Source organism: Acomys russatus, chromosome 4 (genome assembly GCF_903995435.1).
Source record: "Acomys russatus chromosome 4, mAcoRus1.1, whole genome shotgun sequence".
NCBI lineage: Eukaryota > Metazoa > Chordata > Mammalia > Rodentia > Muridae > Acomys > Acomys russatus.
In genome coordinates, this window is record NC_067140.1 from 952,917 (window position 1) to 976,534 (window position 23,618).

General features: G+C 41.0%; 1 protein-coding gene across 1 annotated transcript in view; it reads right to left on the minus strand.

Annotated features, from left to right (window-relative positions):
* Asxl1 (ASXL transcriptional regulator 1) overlaps nt 1-23,618 on the minus strand; it is a 63,693-nt gene that overhangs the window by 30,019 nt on the left and 10,056 nt on the right. The window lies entirely within an intron of this gene.

A 23,618-nucleotide genomic window follows, 5' to 3' on the forward strand; every position in this document is an offset into this window, starting at 1 on the left:
AAATATTTTTAAAAATCCATCGTCAAATATGGTATGCACTCTGCCTTCGTTAAACAAATGTTAAACAGCTGGGCCACAAAATAGACTTGTTCCCCAAGATTGAAAAAATTTAGTTTAAGCAGTATTGGAAACAACACAATAGTTACAGTGGCTATCATGATGGTGAACAGAGGCTGTAAGAATAGAACAAGAAAATACGACACAGGGCATAAATATTAATAAAGATCAATTGCTTGAAGAACAATATATTAACTTAAGAGAACAAATTCAAGCTAAAGATAAGAGTGAATAAACAATGTCGTATTGCAGCCTTCAGAGCTTGGGAGTTGGTAGAGGAACCTGAAAAACAACTATTCCATTTACTAAAGTATTCCAAGGACCTCTGGAACCCTTTACAAAATTTTTACAGAGATTAGGATCTGCTATGGGTAGGGTGCTGCCAGATTCTGACACCAAACAGACATTAAAACTTATCATGGCTCATAAGAATACAAATACTGGCCGGGCGTGGTGGCGCACGCCTTTAATCCCAGCACTCGGGAGGCAGAGGCAGGTGGCTCGCTGTGAGTTCGAGGCCAGCCTGATCTACAAAGTGAGTCCAGGATGGCCAAGGCTACACAGAGAAACCCTGTCTCGAAAAACCAAAAAAAAAAAAGAATACAAATACTGAATGTAATAGGGTGCTTACACTATTAGAGAAAAGAGGCGCTCCATTAGATGACTGGGTAAAGGAGACAATTAATATTAACTCTCAAAAGTATCAAAATAATATTGTGAGACAAACTTTAGCCAGAGAGCCCAGATATCATAATACTAGGTGCTTTAATTGTAATAAAATTGGTCATGTACAAAAAAACTGTAGAGATAGAAAGCACAATAACCCAAAACAAACAAACAAACAAAACAAAACAAAAAAACATAACTCATAGGAGAGAACAAGGAGGTTCTGGCCATGATGGTAATGAGATGTTAAGACTTCCAAGGTACTGTAGTCACTGTGGGAAAAGAAAACATTGGTCTCGGGATTGTCAGTCTAAGAGAGATGTACAAGACAATATCTTGCCGACGGGAAACGGCAGGAGGGGGTCATCGGCTCAGGGCCCTGTAAACAATTCTTTTGGCCAGTCCAGCAGTGACAAACCCGCAGGAAAATGAGAGCTGAGTACTAGTCATCTAATGCATGCTACTAAAGGCAATGCAGCCTTGGATCTGGCTTCAAATATGTCTCTTACCCTATCTCCCCAGATTGAATGTTACAAATTTAAATACTGGTGTTTTCAGTCCTTTGCCTTCAGGCACAGTAGAAATGGTTCTGAAAAGAAGTGGGCTGACTTCTCAAGGTTTTATTGTACATCCCAGTATTATAGAGATTCTAAGGAATAAATAAAAATCATGACATGTGTAAAAAAGGAGATGAAAATCAATGCCAGAGATAGAATTGCTCAACTCCTACTGTTTCCTTATATTAAGGGCAAAGCTGCTCCAGTGAAAAGGACTGGTGCACTTGGAAGCACAGGGACATGTGTGTTCTGGCAAACAGTAATTAATGATCAGAGACCTAAGTTAATTATACAAATAAATGGTGTTAAAATAGAAGGCTTAGTGGACACCGGAGCTGATGTCTCAATCATGGGTCAAAAGTCTTGAAACCAAAACTGGCCACTTAAAAAGGTTTATACAGAAATTGTAGAATTGGTAAGTTATCTCAAATAAAACAAAGTATGCAGTGGCTTAAATGTGTGGGACCACAAGAGCAGACAGGAAGGCTGAAACATTATATGGATGACATTCCCATAAATCTATGGGAAAGAGATCTCTTATAACAATGGGGTACTCGGATTAATATTCCTACAATTACAGAGATAAACAATGTTAAAACTAGGGGTAAATTGGTACGCGCTTCACGCACTTCTGGGAAAGAGATTAATGTAAGTGATCAGGGACAACCACAAGCTGTGCCCAGTGTCCAACCTCTAAAACTCTTCGGGTTTAGAGTGTCAAAATTTGTAAGAGGGGCCACTGCTGAGATACCAACAGCCCTTCCCCCAAAATGGATTTCAAAGAGACCTGTATAACAGGAACAATAATGGCCCTTAGCAAAAAAAAAAAAAAAAGTTACAGGTGCTTCACTGTTTAATAAAAGAACAGCTAGAGGCTCAACACATCAAAAAATCTTCCAGTCCCTAAAATTCCCCGGTGTTTGTGATTTAAAAAAAAAAAAAAAAAAATCAGGTGGATGAAAAGCAGTAACGGATTTGAGGGCCATAAACAAGATGATTCAACCCATGGGTTCGCTTCAACCTAAAATTCCTTTGCTTTCCTTGTTACCTAGGTCTTGACATATAATTACAATTGATTTAAAGATTGTTTATTCACCATACCTCTACATTAGAAGGACAGGAAAGGGTTTGTTTTCTCAGTACCTACTCTAAACAGTAATTCTCCAATAAAGAGATATCATTAAAAGGTACTTCCACAGAGAATGTTGAATAGCCCAACTTTATGCGAGTATTTTTGCACAACCACCTTTAAAAATAATTCACAGGCAGTTTCCTCAATCTATCATATACCATTACATGGATAATATTCTGCTAGCTGATTCTGATCCTAGTGTTTAAAAAAAAAAAAAGTTTCAGAAAGCACAAAAAATTCTGCCATGCTGGGGATTACAGATTGCTGTTAAAAACAAACAAACAAACAAACAAACAAGAGATTCAATTACCTATTTAGGCTATAAAATAACTGAACAAAAAGTTAGACCACAAAATCAATTACAAACTCTTAATGACTTTCAAAAATTACTGGAAGATATTAACTGGTTAAGGCCTACAATCAGGTTAGCTACCTATGAGTTAAGTAACTTGTTTCAAACATTACAAGGGGATTCAGATTTAAACAGTCCAAGGTGTCTAACCGCTGAGGCAGAAAAGGAGTTAATTCTGGCGGTACAAAAACTTCAAAAGATTATGTGGATAAAATTGATCCTGAACTTGGTTACATTCTGGTTTTTTTTTTTTTTTTTAAGCTTTTATTTTATTATATATACAATGTTCTGCCTGCATGTGAGCCAGCAGGCCAGAAGAGGGCACCAGATCTCATTATAGATGGTTGTGAGGCAGCTTGTGGTTGCTGGGAATTGAACTCAGGACCTTTGGAAGAACAGCCAGTACGCTTAACCTCTGAGCCATCTCTCCAGCCCTACATTCTGGTTATTTTGCCTTCAAAACATTCTCCTCCTGGCCTTCTTATACAAAGGGAAGACAGAATCATAGAATGGATATTCCTGACAAATAAACAAAACGAAAAATTAAAAACATACATAGAAAAAAATTCTAAATTGATTACAAAGGAAAGAATAAGGTTGCGCAACTGTCAAGGATGGACCTGGTGGAAATTGCAGTGTCTCTTACTGATTCTGAGATTATGTCATTATGGGTAATTAATAAAGATCGACAAAAAGCTTGTAGTAACTATTTGAAAGACATTAACAACAGATAACCAAAAAGCAAACATATACAGTTTATAAAAAAAAAACTAATTGGCTCCTTCAAGTATTGTAAAAATGTCGCCCATCTCTGGGGCACCCACCTTCTTCACTGATACAAGTAAATCAAGTATGGCTGGTTATAAGTTTGATAAAATGACTAAGGTGATTAAAAGCCCATTTACATCAGTTGAAAAATCAAAATTGTATGCAATCCTTATGGTATTGTTAGATTTTCCTAAATCTTTTAATATAATTACTAACTCTCAATATGCTAAAAGAGTTGTTTTACATATAAAAACTGCTGAATTTACTCCTGATAACTCAAAATTGACTATATTATTTATAAAACTACAACAAGTCATCAAAAACAGAAATTATCCCTTGTATATTCTTTATATTCGATCCCATACAGATTTACCAGGTCTACTGACACAAGGAAATAAAGAGATCGACAAATTATTGATAGGTAATGTATTCAAAGCCTCAAAATTTCATGAAAACATTATGTCAATGGTAAGGGGTTAAGAAAAGATCTCTATCACTTGACAACAAGCCAGAAAAATAATTAAGTGTCCTACATGTTCCTTATATAGTCAAATACCATTACCTCCTGGAATTAACCCTAAAGGTAACAAAAGGATTAAATTTGACAGATGGATGTGTTTCATTTTACAAAATTTAAAAAAAATTAAGTATGTACATCATACCATTGATACATGTTCAGGTTTTCAATAGGCAACTGCCTTAAGTTCTAAAAGGGCTGACTGTGTGATTACTCATTTACTGAAAATAATGACATTTATGAAAATACCTGTACAAATTAAGACTGACAATGCTCCTACATATGTGTCCCTTAAGATAAAAAACTTTTTTGCGTATTATAATATGAAACATGTTACTGGTATACCTCACAACCCCACGGGACAAACAGTTGTGGAAAGAGCTAATCGTATCTTTTTTAAAAAATGCTTATTAAACAAAAGGGAAGGGTAAAGACACCCAGGGACCGATTAAATAATGCTTTGTTAACTCTAAATTTTCTTAATGTTAATGATAAAGGGACGTCAGCTACAAAGAGACATTAGGTAATGGAAAAAACTAAGGAGCCGAGACAACCAATATTCTACAAAGATTTGTCAAGTATAAAATGAAAACCTACAACAGTTTTGAGATGGGGTCGTGGGTATGCATATGTTTCCACAGGGAGTAAAAAATATGGCTACCAACCAAACTTATAAAAGATTACATCTGACCACATAACAAGTAAATCTTAAGAGCTACCTGGTTCTTACAACTTGACATTGTTTCATACAGCTTGAAGAACTAATGCCCTCTTCTGGCCTGTTGGTGTACATGCAGGTAGAGCCCTGTATTATTTACAAAGAACAGGACAATGCTGAAGACAGCCTGGGTGATTTAACCCCAAAAGCATGCCTCTGGCACCTTGAGGAAGGTGCCTCAACTGATGTTTCCTTAAAAAATCATATATGTACTAACATACCTATACTAATGATTTCAAAAGTTTGCTTACTTTCAAAACAAAAAACAGGACAATGATAAAGATTGAACTTCTGCCTCTGGAGCTGTTTCCTCCAAAAATTTCATGCATATTAACAATAAATTGGGTAACCAAAAGGATCGATCCCAGAAAGACTGGACAAAAACAGATACAGCTAGCTTTTCCAGTGCTTGGCCAATATATTATTTTTCTAGGGTACCCAAAAAAACATTTTTCTCCTAAACAACATAAAGTAATTTTGAGAACATGTCGCCTCCATTCCCAGTAGATGGGGTGGCTGTTTTTGGTGGGCTACCAATACTCATTTTTTGCCTAAGGGAGTTAGTTACAATTAATAAAAGTTTCATTTGGGCATTTCTTCCTTCTATCTTTCTTTCTCTTATCTTTCTATCCCAGATAATATTAAGGAAAAGGGGAGAAGGGAAGATATAGGTTAAAGGAAGGGAGGATATAGGTTTATAGAATAAACGGTAGATTATTGAATCTGCTAGCTTCAAAAATCTTACATTGGTATTGTAGATTGATGAAAATTTAAGACTCTTTTATTCAACTTTTGCTTCACATTGATAAAAACTTAAATTGTATATTGCTATTCATTTTTTGCCTAACGTATTACATGTTATATATTGACAAAATATTACATATTGTATGTTAAAAACTTAAGATCATTTTGTTCAATGTTTATTTAATATATTATTCATGTAACACTCATTCAAAAAGGTAATGTCTTATGAAAAACTATCAATTAATAATCTGTTCAAAAATATCAGAGATAAAATTTGGTATTTAGTTACCTATAAATCTTACTAGATATTAACTTACTTTGTCATAGAGCAGGTTTGTTTAATTTCTTGCATATGTCTTCAAAAGAATAGATTGATAACTGTAAGAATAGATAAAGAATTGGTCTTCAAACTCTTCAGAGATCCACAAAATATGACATTTAATGATAAGGGCTTTCCTGACATTAAAGATGGGGCATCAAGAGACGAGGGTGACAGAATGGTCACTGGACTGAGAAACTGCTGATGACAGGTGGACTGTCCGCTATGATGAACAGTGATGCTAAAAAGTTGACTGTACAGCTTCAAAGAGACTAGATGGACCAAACCATCAAAATTCCTGCTTCAAAACAGTTTGTTAGATGTTTTGGGCCAATAAGGCTAAAGACTGATTGCCCCAATGACGGAGAGAATCTGGTGATTGTCCAAGCGGTCTGCTCTCTCTGTCCTATTCACACTTGAAAGTTGCCAGCCAGCACTTCCTTTATTAGATAAAATTTCCTTCTTGGGTCTCTGATGGGATTAAAGACTAGATAGCCGCAGTGTTACTAGAAGCTTTAGTTTAAGAATTAAAAACACATTCATAGATTGATAATTACAATTTCTCAAAGAAAAAGAACTCTCTTTGGTAGGATAGTGAAATACTTTCTCACAGGTTAACAAATATAAAATGACTTGGTTATGTATTTGACACCTGATGATTCTGTATATATGTATATTTGTGTATATAGTTCTTAATTATTTTTTTTAAAAGAGAAGGGGGATGTGGGAAGGAGTGTCAGCTTTGCCACAGGTGGAAGCAGTCTTGGCGGGCTTAGCCAAGGTTAATCTCAGTCAGGCGGAAAGGAGAGAGGAGCGAGAAGCAACAAGGTGAGACCGGGCTTGAACACACGTGGATCAGAAAAAGGATCAGCAAACAGGACGGACCAGCACGCAGGCCAGAGACACCTCGGGACCTGTTCCATGGAACGGATACCAGAAGGTTCAGTTTTTTTTGCCTTTAGCCTTTCTTCCCTCTTGTGTAAGCTAGTTGGGTTGTATAATAAAGTTTAATTGTTAAAAAACAGTGCCAACAAGCAACCTCAGCCTTCAGGAGCAGAGGAACCACAAGTTAAGACAGGCCTTACTTAGCAAGACCCTAAAAAAGAAAAAATAATGGGGATGGGTTAATACAAGGGTACCTTAGTTTGGGCAAAGCAGACAGGCACATGTAAGAAGTATATTAGAAACAGATTTTGATCTGTAATTTGTCACTCCAATACTGTCATAGAAATATTAGAAAGTCAGGATTGTTACGTACTACAGTTGAGAACTCCCTCTCTAAAACAGCAGTGTTGAAGGGTTGGACTTAGTGGGAAAAAAATAAAAATAGGTTTTAATAAGAGGTTTGAGGTTCTGGAGACTGTGGAAACCACATTGTATTGCTTTTGGTTTTTTTAATATAAGACATGAGCGAGGCGGTTTTGCCCTGCCAACATGCAAAGATGTGCCTCATCACTGGCCCAAAGAACAGGGCTAACCAATGCTGGCAGATCTGCGAACTGAGTTTACAAGCACATACCACCACACATATCTGCCATGATAACTGTTTGTACATATGCCACCTGTAATGAAGTTTTGGTTTCTTTGTAAACTTAGTAAATATGTTTTTGTTTTAATCTCAAGTGTGAGATTTTAGTTTGGGCTTTAGTTTGTCCCTGGCTGATAAAGGTCTTGTGCAGGGAGTGGTCTTTGCCAGCTTGTAACAGTCTGCCTCCTGCGGCATGGGATGGGGCACGGTCCTCGAGATAGATAGAAGAGCCCAGAGAAAATCTGGCCTGTGGCATGCAGTAGTTTGGAGAGACCAGAGATGGAAGGTGTGGCAAATGGAGAGAAACGTTTTAACACAGTGGCTCAGAGGAGACTGCTTGCTGGATTTGATGTTGATAAGACCAGTGTTGCCCCAAAAGAACCCAATTGACCCTAAAACAGCCAGGAGAAGTAAAGGGTCTGTGCTCCCTCTCCTCACTAACCTCCTCTCTTATCCAGGGTTAAGGGTTGATGGAAGGGAGACAGAGACTACAATACATCAAATAAAACAGAGTTTAAAAACAAGTGTCAATAGCCATCACTGTCTTTTCAATAAATCCCTGAGTTCTCATACATGTAAGCAGCTGCTAAGTCATAAACATTTTGTCTTTATAAGTTGACTGATTTGAGTATTTTACTATACTGACAGAAACCTGGCAAACACACATGTGAAAACTGTACTACTGACGTAGTAGCAGCTACAAAAACTCTCCGTGACATACAATATGCTGCTACCCACAACTCATGAGCCTATATAACTCAGAAACTTTCCTGCCTTGGTGAGTCACACTAGTTTTATAAGATGTGAACAAATGTGGAACAGATCATATGCTGAATATAGCAGACAGACATAAAGTTTCCTATACTCCAAATATACAGAAAAACTATGCAAAATATATACACAGGGGCAAGCCTCAAAGCAAAGCAAAAAAGTTCTTGTATGCTAAAAACAAAGAAGCTACTCAAAGCCAAATACCTCAAAGAGCTATTAGAGCTAGCCGGGGAGAGCTCAGGCGGTGGCAGAGCTATCCTAATACTTGCCAGGGAACGAGAGACAAACTGAAATGAATTAGAATCATACACTGCCCTAAGCCACTGGGGCTGGAGAGACAGTTCAGCAGTTAAGAACACTTGCTGCACTTCCAGAGGACCTAAGTTCAATTTCTAGCACCCACACAGTGGCTCACAACGGTCTCTAGCCTTGGAGGGCACACATACAGACATACATACTAGTAAAACACACATACACATAAAGATTTTTAAAGTGCCCCCCCCCACAAATATCTCAGAGGCAGGAGAAAACAAAAACAAAAACAGACCCACAACTACACAGGAAAAAAATGAATGCCAATCTACAGCCCACAAAAAACCTGTTTGCTGTCTGTTAGAAGTCAAGGTTTTAGAATCTCTAAAAACTAAACTTCCATTTGAAACGTATGGATTCTAAGGTCACTCTACCCAAGTGGTTCAGGAAGATGACACAGATTAGGTGAAAGGCAGGTGGAACACAAGCAAACCTGAGAGGCTCTGTTGAAACTTAAACCACTATGTAGTGTAAAACTTTCAGTGTGACTCAGAAAAACAAATCCCAAGGACACAGATGCAGTTCAACTGATACATGTTTGCTTAAAATGCACAGTGTCCTCGATTCGAGCCCTAGCACTACATAATGGGGAGTGGTGGTGCCCGTCTGCAATCCAGTGCTCTTAAGGCAGAGATATGGGTATCTCAGAGTTTGATGCCAACCCACTCAACATAAAGCAGCCAGGGAAACAGAGAGACACTGTCTCAAATAAATAAATGAACAATTCTTAAAAACAAACAAACAGCAAAAAACTCACAGACTGTGACATGTTGCAGGATATTTGATCCCATTGCAAACTCTGATGTGAACTGTAAAAAATCTGTCTTTTGTTTGGTGTGGTTCAGCCCTAACACACATTTTTAATCCAAGAACTTTCTGTTTACTGCAAACAGATGACTATGTGGTTCAGCCAACCCTAACAGACACCTTTAATCCAAGAGCTTTCTGTACACAGGATTTAATAAAGCTAACCCTAGGTCAAGAGGTGAAGCAAGAAGCCAGCTGACAGGGACTAAGTAGAGAGGAGGGGGCTTTGAGTTGAAGGGTATTTAAGACAGCTGTTGAGATCCTGGCTTTTCCTTCTGAAACATGAACTGAGTAGGAAGGTCATCTGGGTGCTTTCTCTGCCTCCGTGAGCTAGCAAGTTTTCCCAGCATCTGGCTCCTGAATCTTCATTGGTAAAAATGGAGTGATTTGGGATTTACTTTCATTAAAACAAGACACACAAACACACAGAGAGCGAGAGAGAGAGCGAGCGAGCACTAGTGTGTGCACGCTAGGCATGGTAGTACACTGCCTGTAATTCCCACCACATGAGAAGTAAAGGGTCAAAATCATTTTTGGCTACACAGCAAGTTTAGACCAGCTAGAGCTATATAAGGTCCTCTCTCCAAACATAGGCCAAGGGGCTGGGGAGGTGGCTCCCCAAAGGCCACAAGTTCAATTCCCAGCAACCACATGGTGGCTTACAACCATCTATAATGAGATCTGGTGCTCTCTTCTGGCATGCAGGCTCACACATGGGGACAGAATATTGTATAAAAAAATAAATCTTAAAAACAAACAAAAGCCGGGCGTGGTGGCGCATGCCTTTAATCCCAGCACTCGGGAGGCAGAGGCAGGCGGATTGCTGTGAGTTCGAAGCCAGCCTGGTCTACAAAGTGAGTCCAGGATGGCCAAGGCTACACGGAGAAACCCTGTCTCGAAAAACCAAAAAAAAAAACAAACAAACAAACAAACAAAAACCCCCAACAAATCCCTCCCTGTGATTTGAATAATAATGGCCCCCATAGGCCCATATATTTGAATGCTGTCACCAGAGAGTGGACCTGTTGAAAGGATTAGAAGAATTAGGAGGTGTGGCCTTGTTAGAGAAAGTGTGTCAATAGGGGGCAGGCTGTGAGGTTTGTTTTGTTGTTGTTGTTGTTTTAAGACAGGGTTTTACTATTTTCTTTCTCTGGCTGTCCTGGGATTCACTATGTTCACCAGGCTGGCCTCAAACTCAAAGAAATCCACTTACCTCTGCCTCCTGCATGCACCAGCATGGCTGCCCCAAGGCTTTGAGGTTTCAAAAGCCCAAGCCAGGTTGCTTCTCTGCCTATGGTGGATCAGGATATAAAGCTCTTCTCAGCCACTACTCCAGCACCTTCCACCATGTTCCCTGCGCCATGATGATAACAGACTAAATCTCTAAAATTGTAAGCAAGCCCCCAATTAAATGTTTTCTCTTATAAGATTTGCCTTGGTCTCTTCAAAGCAAATAGAACAGTACCTAAGACCTTATGGAGGTTTCTGTGCTAGTCAAAGGAGATCAGCAATAACAGTAAACAAAATCTATGCATAACAGACAGCACATCAGAGTGTGATGAATATCTAGGAAAAACTGTAGGCAGATTGTTTGGCTGTCCAGCTCTTTTTTGGAAGGTAAATGGAAATGGAGGCTGAGTGGATCTGGGTGGAGGAAGGATGTGGGGAAGAAGAACCAGGAGAAGGAAGAGGGGAAATTGCAGTGAGGGTGTAATATATGAGAGAATAGACAAATACGCAGACAAGAACAGAGGCCTGGGGCATGAGACCAGCATAGTGCAATGGAAGTGAAGACCCGAAGGGGGTAGTGTTTGAAATAAAAGAATAGGGCGCTTGAGAGGTGGCCCCGAGCTTAAGAGCACTGACTGCTCTTCCAAAGGCCCTGAGTTCAGTTCCCAGCAACCACATGGTGGCTCACAACCATCTATAATGTGATCTAATGCCCTCTTCTGGCCTGCAGTGCATACGCAGGCAGAGCACTGTATACATAATAATAAATAAATCTTAAAAAAGAAAGAACTAAGGAAAAGGTCCTGAGAGGAAGAATGCCAGCATGTTCAAGGATCATGGATCCCCAAGGAGACCAGGGCATTTGGAGAGCAGTGAACCAGAGGGAGAAGTTAAGAGGCTAATGGAATTAGGGTACTGACTTTTATTATGAGTGACACAGAAAATAGGACAGGAAAGGTTTGAGAAGACTGGTATAATATGACCAACAGCTTTGTAACATCTCTTTTGTGCTTGCTGGGGAAGGTGATGCATGCCTGTGATCCCAGTATTCAAGAGGCCCTTCAAGGCCAGCTTGATATCCTGTTTCAAAAGTTCTCCCCATAGAAGTCCATTAATAGAAAGCTAGGTGTGGTGCATGCTTTTAATCCCAGCACTCGGGAGACAGAGGCAGGCCTCTGTGAGCTGGAGGCCAGCCTGGTCTACAAAGTGAGTCCAGGACAGCCAAGGCTACACAGAGAGACCCTGTCTTAAACCATCTCACCACCACCAAAAATGTTGCTGCAGACCAGAGCAAAACAATTTTTCTTTTTTTTGGAGACAGGGTTTCTCTGTGTAGCCCTGGCTGTCCTGGACTTACTTTGTAGACCAGGCTGGCCTCAAACTCAAAGTGATCCACCTGCCTCTGCCTCCCAAGTGCTGGGATTAAAGGCGTGCAACACCATGCCAGGCTTGCAGCCACATTTTAACTGTCCATAATCACAAAATTCAGCTATGTGGCCTGAAAGAATCTTTAATACAGGTGTCCTAGTGTTCTACGGCTGTGAGGAGATACCAAGACCAAGACAACGTCTTATAAAACAAAGTATTTAATAGGGGACTTGCTTATGTTTTAGAGGGTTAGTCCTTGACCATCATGGTAGGAAACAGGCTGGTGCTAGAGAGAGTGGGCTTTGTGTGGGCTTTTTAAACCTCAAGGCTGATCCCAGTGGTATATCTCCTCCAACAAGGGTAACACCTCCTAATCCTTTCCAAACAGTTCCACTCCTTGAAGACTAAGCATTCCAATATATGAGCCTTTCAGTGCCATTTTCATTCATAACAAGAGGAAGAGATCATGAGTAGGAGAACTGAGAGAAGCTAGATAGTACCCAGCAGAAATGACAGTAACTTAAGCTAGGGTCATGACAGATAGAATGCCAAAATGCTACGCATTCTGAAGGCAGATGCAGCAAGAATTCCTGCTCAGGCCCCTCCTCGCTCCCCTTGAGGTCTTGATTGGCCTGTTCCTCCTACTGGGGGTCAATAATGCTTGAAGGTATAGCCCCTCCCCTGGCACTCCAACCACCCTATTAAGAATTCTCTACTTTAACCGAAAGTTAAGTCTAGAAGACCCAGCTAGGCAAGGTGGCCCACACCTCTAAACCTGGCACTCAGGGAGGCAGAGGCAGGCGGATTGCTATGAGTTCCAGGCCAGCCTGGTCTACAATATGAGTCCAGGACAGACAAGGCTACACAGAGAAACCCTGTCTCGGGGGAAAAAAAAAAAAGAAGAAAAAAAACTTTTTGCTCTTGCACAGGACCAGAGTTAATTCCTAGCACCAACATGGTGGTTTCCATCCATTCATAGTAACTCCAGCTCCAGGGAATGTGATATCCCCTTTCTGATCTCCGAGGGCACCAAGCACAGATGTGGTACACACACATGCATTCTGGTAAAACATTCACACACAAAATAAAATGAATAAATCTCTTTTTTAGCCAAGCAAAATGAAGAGCTTGAAATGGGAAAGCCTAAAACAGGAAGTTTGAGACATCCTGAGAACTGAAAGAAAGCCAGGGGGTGTTGAGTGGGGTTTGGATATTTATCAAGGATGCCATGGGAACCACTGACAAGTGTCAAACAAAACCACAAGATGGTTTGGGGTGGGGGGGAGAAGCATCACTTCAACTGTCATGTGGCTTAAAAAGGAGCAAAGTGGTAGCCTACATAGGAGCTACCTTAGTATTTAGTATATGACAATAAGATTTTGTTTTTAGTTTTTAGAGGGCTTTGTTGTTGTTGTTGTCATTTGTAAATTATTTTTTTGTTGTTGGTTTTTTGTTTTGTTTCTTCAGACATGGTTTCGCTACATAGCTCTGGCAGGCCTGCAACTCACTATACAGATGAGGCTAACACTAAAATGAAGAGATCCTCCTGCCTCTGCATCCCAAGTGTTAAAATTAATGGTATGCAACATTGGCCGGGTAGGAGGCAGGAGTAGGCGAATCACTGTGAGTTTGAGGCCAGCCTGGTCTACGAGGGGGCGTCCAGGACAGCCAAGGCTATACAGAGAGACCCTGTCTTGAAAAATAAAACAAAAAAGTGAGTTTTTGGAGCTGGAGAGATGGCTCAGAGGTTAAGGGCACTTAGAGCATGCTTTTTCAGTAAGAGGGAAGGACTATAGAAGCTCTGAGCTATAAAAAGAACAGAGAAATTACTGGAGAAGGAGGCATACAACAAAGCGGAAGACCGAAGACAGTGGAGGAGAGTTGCATTTTCACATAATGCAGTGGCATTTTCCTTTCTCCTTTCTTTTTTCTTAAGATTTGCTGGGCAGTGGTGGCACACATTTTTAAGGCCAGCACTTGGGAGATTTACTCTTATTTTGGATCACAGTTGATCATGGCAGCAGAACACAAGGCAGAAGTATGAAGCAGCTGGTCACACTGCCTCCAGTCAGGAGAGAACAGAGAACGTTGGTGCTCAGCTAGCTTCCCCTCCACCCACTCCCTTCAAAAGGAGTTGGTTCTTACCTCCCCTTGGTTTCTGGGGATCAAACTCAAGTCCTCAGGGTTAGTGACAAGGGTCTTTACTGACACAGCGACTGCTGGCATAAGGCTATTATGTAATTCAGCTGATTACTGTACTCCCCATATCTGGTTGCAAGCCTTGTTCTGAAAATTTTCTGTCTCAATGTTGTATAAACTCTGCTCCCCAATTACTTCCCTGATATGTCAATAAAGCAGCTTACAGTCAATTGATCAGCAGGGTAAAGAACAGGGCTGGACTGCCTGCCAGCAAGGGGAGGAGGAGTTAGAAGAAAGAGCAGGGGGAAGGAGCTGGAGCACAGGAAAGCTACTGGGATGTTTGCTGGGAGTAAGACAAAATAACATAGAGGGTAAGAATAGACATAAACTAGCTGGGCAGTGGTGGCGCACGCCTTTAATCCCAGCACTCGGGAGGCAGAGGCAGGTAGATCGCTGTGAGTTCGAGGCCAGCCTGGTCTACAAAGTGAGTCCCGGACAGCAAAGGCTACACAGAGAAACCCTGTCTCGAAAAAAAAAAGAAAGAAATAAGCTAAAAGAAACAAACACAATTTTATAAAAATAACTTCAACAAGCCACTGTGCTGGCAGTTTAGGACCCAGACCCACAAAGGATGGAATCTACTTTTAGGGTAGCTCTTCCCACCTCAGTTAACCCATTTAACATAATCCCTCATAATATGTCTAGATGTAAAAAATAATCTTTTGCAGATGTGCCTGAAGTTTGTCTCTGAGGAAATTCCAAACCCTGTCAAATTAACAACACTAATTCATCATTGTGTCCAAACTATCTGATACAAACAACTTAAGGATTTTGGCTCTAAGTTTCAGAGGGCTCAACGCATTGTTGCACTTGGGCAGAGCAGTATGATGCCTTGTAAACTCAGTTATGTTATGTAAATATGGTTTTGTTCTAATACCAAGTGTGGAATTTTAGTTTGAGCTTTAGCTTGTCCATACCTATTAATTATCTTGTGAGGGGCGTGGTCTAGGGCTCTGAGGATATTAAGAAGAGCACTGAGTGTTGCATGGTGTGTAGTGTTGGCTTGAGGCGTGTAGCAGTTTGAAGAGACCAGAGATGGACAGCATTGAATTTTAGAGTAGACAGATGGAGAGAAAAGCTTCTGGGAGGAGTGGCTTGGAGATTGCTGGCTGGCGATGTTGGAGGTGACAGGTATAGCCCCAAAGAACTCAACTGACCATAAACAGCTGGGAGAAGTAAAGGGGCCCCGCTCCCCACTAAGCATCTCTCTCCCATTAAGGTTGGGAGGTTGAGGCCTAAACACCCCAAATAAAGTAAGAGTTTAAAAGAAAGAGTGCTACAGAAAGCTGCTCATTTCATGCCAAGTTAAAAGAGGCCAGGGCAAGATTAGCCCCACAAAGCAGACACCCCATTACCTCCCTCAGTTACTTCCCTATGCCTACCACTGACCACATCCTAATACCACCTGTTATTACCTCCCCCAAAGTGTGCTTTACTGAAACCCTTCCTAAAACATCTCTCAAAGCTATCAAGTTGATATCAACTATCACTGTTAAAATAAATCTCTGATTTAACAGCAAAAAAATATGACCAGAACACTCAAAGCTGTGTGTCACAAGAACCTCTTTGACGAACAGGATACTTCTCTGGAATATGGGTAAATATATCAGGCACCATCTTTCCTTGCAGATTTGGCTAAGCAAGAATCAACTATGCTGGGCGTGGTGGCACATGCCTTTAATCCCAGCACTCGAGAGGCAGAGGCAAGCAGATTTTTGTGAGTTCGAGGCCAGCCTGGTCTACAAAGTGAGCCCAGGACAGCCAAGGCTACACAGAGAAACCCCGTCTCGAAAAACAACAACAAAAAAGCAGCAGTCATTTTCTCAAAGTAAACAAATGTTTCTTCCTAATGTCTGATGGGAAGAATGAAGACATCAAAAACAGTTTCTACACTTGCTGATTTCAAGAAAATTTTAAACACTTTCCCAAACGCAATCTTTTATGGTTTTGGTTTTTAAAGACAGAGTTTCTCTGTGTAGCCCTAGCTGTCCTGGACTCACTTTGTAGAGCAAGATGGCCTCGAACTCATGGACATCTGCCTGCTTCTGCCTCCTGAGTACTGGGATAACAGGCATGCGCCACTGTGCCCAGTTCACAAACACGATCTTAAGGAAGCATAGACTACACAGAATCTTTCTCCAAGAACCTGGTACTTTAAAAAATAGTCAAAACAGAACTATAGTCTTTTTTTTTTCTTTTACAAATAAGCATCACTTTAGGCAACTTAGACATAACTAACCCATTTCTACCTCAAACTACCACCAAATCACTCCACATCAATGTTTTCCTAACTGTTATCTTTACTTTGACCTTTATCATCTTATTTCCCAACAAAATCCAGTTCTTTTCTGGGGTTCCAAGTGCAATTTAGTGTATACAGTACTTGTACAGTATGAATGGAGCCCTGAGTTCTATCCCTAGTACAACATCAACATGATATGGCACTGTGTATCTATAATCACAGCATTCTGGAGGCAGAGGCAGGAGAATCAACAGTTCAAGACCATCCTTGGCTGATAGTATGGTTCATGATCAACCTACACCATGAGACTCAAACTAAAAAAGATAAAAAATAAAAAAGGCGCCCAGTGAGATGGTTCAGCAGTTGAAGGCACCTGCCACCCAAGCCTGACAACATAAATTTGAGTCCCAGAATCTCCAAATTCCACCTACATAGTGCAAGGAGTGAACCAATTCCCTACAATTTATCTTCTGACACCCACACATGCACCCTGTGGTATGCCCAATCCTACACACATACCTGGCACCTGGGACTCATGAGGCATATGCAAACACACACACACACACACACACAGACACACACACACTAGCCGGGCTCGGTGGCACACACCTTTAATTCCAGCCCTCAGGGAGGCAGAAACAGTGGACTGCTGTGAGTTTGAAGGCAACCTGATCTACAAAGTGAGTCCAGGACAGCCAGGGCTACACAGAGAAACCCTGTCTCAACAAACAAAAGCAGCAATAACAATAAGGGCTGGAGAGATGGTTCAGAGGTTAAGAGCACTCACTGTCTGCTCTTCCAAAGGTCCTGAGCTCAATTCCCAGCAACCACGTAGTGGCTCATAATCAACTATAATGAGATCTGGTGCCATCCTCTAGCATGCAGGATTTTTAAAAAAATCTTAAATTTAAAGAAAAATGCAGTTCATCTTTCAGGCATAAAACAGATTCAAACCAAGGCTCTGAAAACAGTGTTGCTACGAGAGAAGGCTGAAAATCCAGATAATTGTACATGCCCCTTTAAAAGTAGATATTCACTTGACAAGAACTCAAATGTTCTACCAACTGAGGAGGGGTCAAAACCTCCATCAAAACTGAGCTGCGCCAGGCACGGTGGCATACGCCTTTAATCCCAGCACTCAGGAGGCAGAGACAAGTCGATTGCTGTGAGTTCAAGGTCAGCCTGGTCTACAAAGCAAGTCTAGGACAGCCAAGGTTACACAGAGAAACCTTGTCTCTAAAAAACAAAACAAAACAAAAGCAGCTGCTACTTCAGCTAACCAGAGCAAATGGTAGTGGTCTAAACAGCACTCTAAACAGACCTCCCACAGCAGAGTAGGTAGGGCTGGTGAGATGGCTAAGCAAGTTGAAAGTATTTGCTGTACAAGCCCAACTGCGGTGGCATGAATGAGAACAATTTCCATAGTCTCAGCTATTTGAGTACTTGGCCAACAGCTGGTAGAACTATCTGGGAAGGATTAGGGGGTGTGGTCTTGTTGGAGGAGGTAAGTGGGGGGTAGTGGGTGGTGGGTGGGGGTGGGGGTGTCTTTGAGTTTCAAAAGATTCAATTCATGTTGTTTTCAAAATGTCTGTCTCTCTCACTTGTGAATAAAGACATGAGCTTTCCGCTACTGCTCCAGCACCATGCCTGCCTGCCTGCCTGCCTACCTGCTGCAATGCTCACTGCCATGATGGTCATGGACTCTAACCCTCTGAAACAGGCCACAAATAGTCTTTCTCCTATAAGTTGTCTTGGTCATGGTGTCTTATCATAGCAAAAGAAAAACAACTAAGACACCAACCACCTAGGTTTGACCCCCAGAACCCACGTAAAAATGGGAAGGAAAACCAACTCCACAAAATTATCTTTTCACCTCTACAAGTATCTCTCTTAAATAACTACAATAATTGAAAAAAAGTTAGAAGCCAATAATGCCAAATACATCACAAGAACAGGAAAGAAAATACCCAGAGCTAGCTTACTTTTCATACAGAATGGCCTATTCTAGATGCTAAAATGGCAGTCAGTCTTACTGGTGTTTAACCCAGAAAGTATTCAAAAGAGCTCTAAGGGCTGGAGAGATGGCTCAGTGGTTAAGAGCGCCGCCTGCTCTTCCAAAGGTTCTGAGTTCAATTCCCAGCAACCGCATGGTGGTTCACAACCATCTATAATGTGATCTGATACCCTTCGGCAGATAAAGCACTCATATACCATAAATAAATAAAATTAAAAAAAAAAAAAAAGAGCTCTAAGGTTCACCGAAGATGCCTTAGGAGCTTAAGCCATTGCTTACGTGGCAGTGATAGGAACCACAAGAGAAGACTGGATGACTTGACATTTCTTCCTTCGTTAGAAAATTTCGGTGTGCCCACAGGGAGGCTAAAGGAGAGCATCGGGTGCTCTGTTCTGTCACGCTTCACCTTATTCTCTTGAGATCCATCTCCAGGCCAACAAGCCTCCCCCATTTATCTTCCTGACTCTAACCCAACAAAGCACTGGGGCTGCAGGCAGGCATTCAAGCCACGCTTCGCTTTTTTCATTTCATTTGTGAATTTTACATCATATACTACAATCCCACTCATCTCCCCTTCCCTTCCACCCTTGCAACTTTCCCCCAGAGAAGAAAAATAAATAAAAACCATCCTGTGGAAGCTGCAGTGTGTCACACAGTACATCCTTTTGTCCACACATCTTTACTTGCAAATGTTCATTGCAATGACTCATTGTTCTGGTGCGAGGCCTCTGGCTTCTGCTATACATCAATACTGGATTCTCACTGGGACTCCCCTAGGATATCCTATTATTGCCCTTCATAATGGAGACCCTACAACTCTGAGTCTGCAGGACGGGCCCCTTCACAAGCTTCAGCAGTTCACGGATGGGGTAGATGTTAGGATGGGCCAACTCAAAGCCCTGGGTCTGGGCATGGGTGGTAGTTGCGTTGGTCACCGCATCAGCAGTACTGTACCCTGTGCACCGGGGCCAACTTTCCTACTTTGCCCAGGCAAGGGGCGAGACAGGCTTTCCCTCCCTCTCCTGCACAGCCCTGGCTAGCTCATCCAAGTGCTGCAGCAGGAAAGGGGTAGGGCCAGCTCTCCTGGTCTCAGGCTCTTGGGGGACCTCAGCATCCATGCCACCAGAGCCAGCTCTCTCCATCACCACACACATGCCTAGCTTTTTACATGAGTGCTGGGCAACTGAACTCAGGACTTCCTGATTGCACAGCAATTGCTCTTGCCTTCTGAGCTATCTCCTCAGATCCCCAAACAGGTGCTTTTTTTTAGATGTAAGTACATATTAGTGTATTCCTGTTTTTTTTTTTTATTGCTTTAGTATTATTTATTCATCTTATTTTGTGTCCACTGACTGTGTATGTTTGTCCGTGCACATATGTTATATGCATGCTTAGTGCCCATGAAGGTCAGAAAAAGGCACTAGAACCCCTGGAACTGAGTTGCAGAAGGCTGTGAGGGACCATAGAGCTGCTACTGTTCTTAACCACTGAGCGACCCATCCAGTCCCTTTTCCTTACCAAGGTGTTTTTCCATATTTGCAACATTGTAAGGACTGGCATTATATTATTATAACAATCTGTTATAATAAAACGTATCTGTTCCGCCTATGAAGACAATAACTGACACAAAAGAGACTGAAACCCAATTCAAAGCTACAAGCACTATGCCAGGCAGAATCTAAACTGCTACTTTTTGGGGGGGGGGGGTGGTTAGCAATAAACTACTCTAATGCTCACAATTTACATAAACACTTGCCAATCTGATCCTCCACAGTTCCTTTCTTCAACAGTCCACTGTCAACAGTCCTCCCTAACTGTCCACTCCTGACTGCCCCCTCTTCAGGAAGTCCCGCCTTCCACTTCCTGTCCTTCTGCCCAGGTGATTAGCTAAACAGAGCTTTATTGACAGTTGTTACATCCACTGAAGACATTCCTCCACAACAATCCCATGTAATCCCAGCACTTGTATGGAAAAAGCAGAAGGAACACATGTTCCAGGCCAGGTTGAACAATTGAATAAGTTCAGGGCCAGCATGGGCTACAAAGAAAGACACTGGCTCCAAAACAAGAATATTCTATGAAACAGAAGACACTTTTACTGTACTTGAATTACAAGCGCTCATCACCATAAGGGGCTCATCTGCTTTCAATTAATATAAATTGTTTGGGTTACAAGAAGAATTTCACCTACTTTGTTGCATTTGTACATAGTTAGTTTCACATTAGCCAGAACTACACAGTGAGAGCCTTCCTCAAATTTAAAAAAAAAGGGAGGGAGTAGAGAGAGAAAAAAGGGGGAAATAGTTATTTATTATCACATGTCAAAAAAGGATGTTTCATTTTTACACATATGTGCCTGAACATAGAACCTTCAGCAAACTAGCCGAGTGTCATATCTCTAAATTATACACATGGGGAGACCTCTATCTTAAAAATAAATAAATACACACATAAATAAAAGCAGCTGAACAGCAGAGTTCACCTCTATAAGCCCAGCACTTAAAAGGCTGAAACAGGTGTATCCCCACAACTTCAAGGAAGGCCTGGGCTTCATCCTACCCTAAAAACAAAAACAGCAAATGCAAAGCCAAGAGCCCACAAGACTCTCAGAGGGTGAAGGCTAGCCACCCAGCAACCTGACTCTATAAAAGTCCTCTGACCTCCATATGTGTGCTGGATGAGCATACATACCTTTAATACTGGTAGAAATAAGCAGATATCTGGGAGAGATCAGAAACTACATGAGACCCTGACTCATAAAAAATAAACAAATAAAAGGGCTTCAAGACCAGCCTGGACTATGTATCGAGTTCCAGCCCAGCAGGAAACTACACAATGAGAACCTGCCTCAGAGACAGACAGACAGATGGACGGATGGATAGATGCATGGTATGACTCAAGAAAAGTCTTCTATAGCCAGCAAAAGGCCCTGGGATCAATCCCCAGCACCAGAAGAGAGGGAAACAAACAAAACAAAGCAAAACAAAACAACAGCAACAAAAACCCAAAACAAAATAAAAAAAGAGAAAGCAGTAAACAACCAGAATGCAGAAAAAAAGGTCTAAGTCACAAAATGGTGCTATAATCCTAACATTCAGGAACTAAAGGCAAAAGGATGTGGCATGGGCTAGAAATCTATACTCTTTCTCAAAAACAAAACGAAGACAAAAAGTCAAAACTAGCACTGGAGAGATGGCACAAGAGGTTAAGAGCACTGACTGCTCCTCCAGAGGTCCTGAGTTCAATTCCCAACAACCATAGGTAGGTCCATCTAAAATGTGATCTGATGCCCTCTTCTGGTATGCAAGTATTTGTGCAGACAGAGCACTGTATACATAATTTAAAAAAAAATTTTTTTAAAGAAAGTCAAAACTATAGGTAGTAAAATATTTAGAAAACAACAAAAGTCTAAACATAAAAACTACCAGGGCTAGGGGTATATAGCTCAGGTAGAGCATACCTGCCATGTTATAGAAGGTCCCTGGGTCAATTATCAGCCTCATAGAATCAAACAAACAAACAAAAAAAATTGCCTAGCTGCTTAGAAGGCTGAACAGAGATCTCTTGAAGGAAAATCACAGGAGCCTTTTAGTTTGAGGCTGAGCACAAAGCAAGCCCCTACCCTCAATGTATGTTTTGCTTTGTTTTTTTATTTTTATTTTTCCAAGACAGGGTTTCTTTCTTTGTGTGTAGCCTGGCTGTCCTGGACTCTCTTTGTAGACCAGGCTGGTCTCGAAATCACTCACAGAGATCTGCCTGCCTCTGCTTCCCAAGTGCTGGGATTAAAGATGCGCACTACCACAGCCCGGCAAATAGCTCATGTAAACAAACCTACTGAAATAATAGACTACATAGTTTATATTTATTCAGATATTTAACTTTTTAATTAACTGCTTATCATGTAAATAAAACTCATAGGAAGAAAATATGTATATATGCACTTTAAAATACAATATGGAGAGCCAGGTGTGGTGGCACATACCTTTAATCCCAGCACTCAGGAGGCAGAGACAAGAGGATCACTGTGAGTTCCAGGCCAGCCTGGCCTACAAGTCAAGTCCAGGATAGAATAGCCCAAGCTACACAGAGAAACCTTGTTCCAAAAACCTATTATGGAACACTAAAAGGATCAGCATTAAATTTTTAGTTTCCCTACAGTCACCAAGCCATCTTATGTCTAAATCAGGTCACTCAACTAAGTACTACTACAATAAACCTGGCCTATCACCTGTTTTTGTAAATAAACATTTGTAAGTAAAATAAGTACTTAAAGTTTGAAGACAGGCAAGAGAGATGGCTCAAAACTTAAAGAGCACTTTAGCATTCACACGGCAGATGACAACAATCTGTAACTGCAGTTCCAGTGCTATCTTCTGGCCTCTGCCAGCACCAGACAAACATAATGCATATACATATATGCAAACAAACCATTTATACACATAAAATAAAAATAAACCTTGCAAGATATGGTGATGCACTCCTTTAATCCCAGCCTAATCTACACAATGAGTTTGAGGTCAGGAAGGCTACAGAAAAGGAGAAGCAGCAGCCCGCCAGTGCCTTTAGTCCCAGCACTCAGGAGGCAGAGGCAGGCAGATCTCTGAGTTCGAGGCCTGATCTATAGTGAGTTCCAGGACAGCCAGGGCTACACAGAGAAAACCCTGTCTCAATAAACAAACAAACAAAAAAGGAAAATTTGTTTGTGTATAGTCCATGGCTGCTTTCCTGCTACCACTGTGGAGCCAAATAGTTATAACAGAGCCACTAGGCCAACAAAATCTAAATTATTTATCACCAGTCCTTTATATAAACGTTTTCAGACTGTGATCTAAGTGATAGCCAAATACATCAGAAATGGTAGAAAAATAACCTCTTGTTCATTTCAACCCAATTACTTAAGGTTTACTTTGAGCTCCTCCTCCTTTGTAATTAGCGTCACTTAGTAATCACTGATATTCACATTCCAGTTACTTCCCATAGAGTAGGTGCATTAGTCACCCAGTAATTTATCTTTCACAATATTATTACAAACAAAATCCTCACTAAGGCACATTGTAATTATCACTACATATATTTATCTTTCAATTGTATATAATCTACTAATGTATAGACAAGCAAAGCTGAACACAAAAACAAAACTTGGTATAATTTAATAATTCCTAATAGCCTATTGGGACTAAAGTATCTCAGAGTACCATTAAGGACCAAAACACCAGTGTTGCCCGATTTCGTATTAGGAAAGACTATCAATCCATCAGCACCATTCCAAACCCACCAGGTTTCTCTTACACACATTCAAAGTCTTGAGGACCACTGC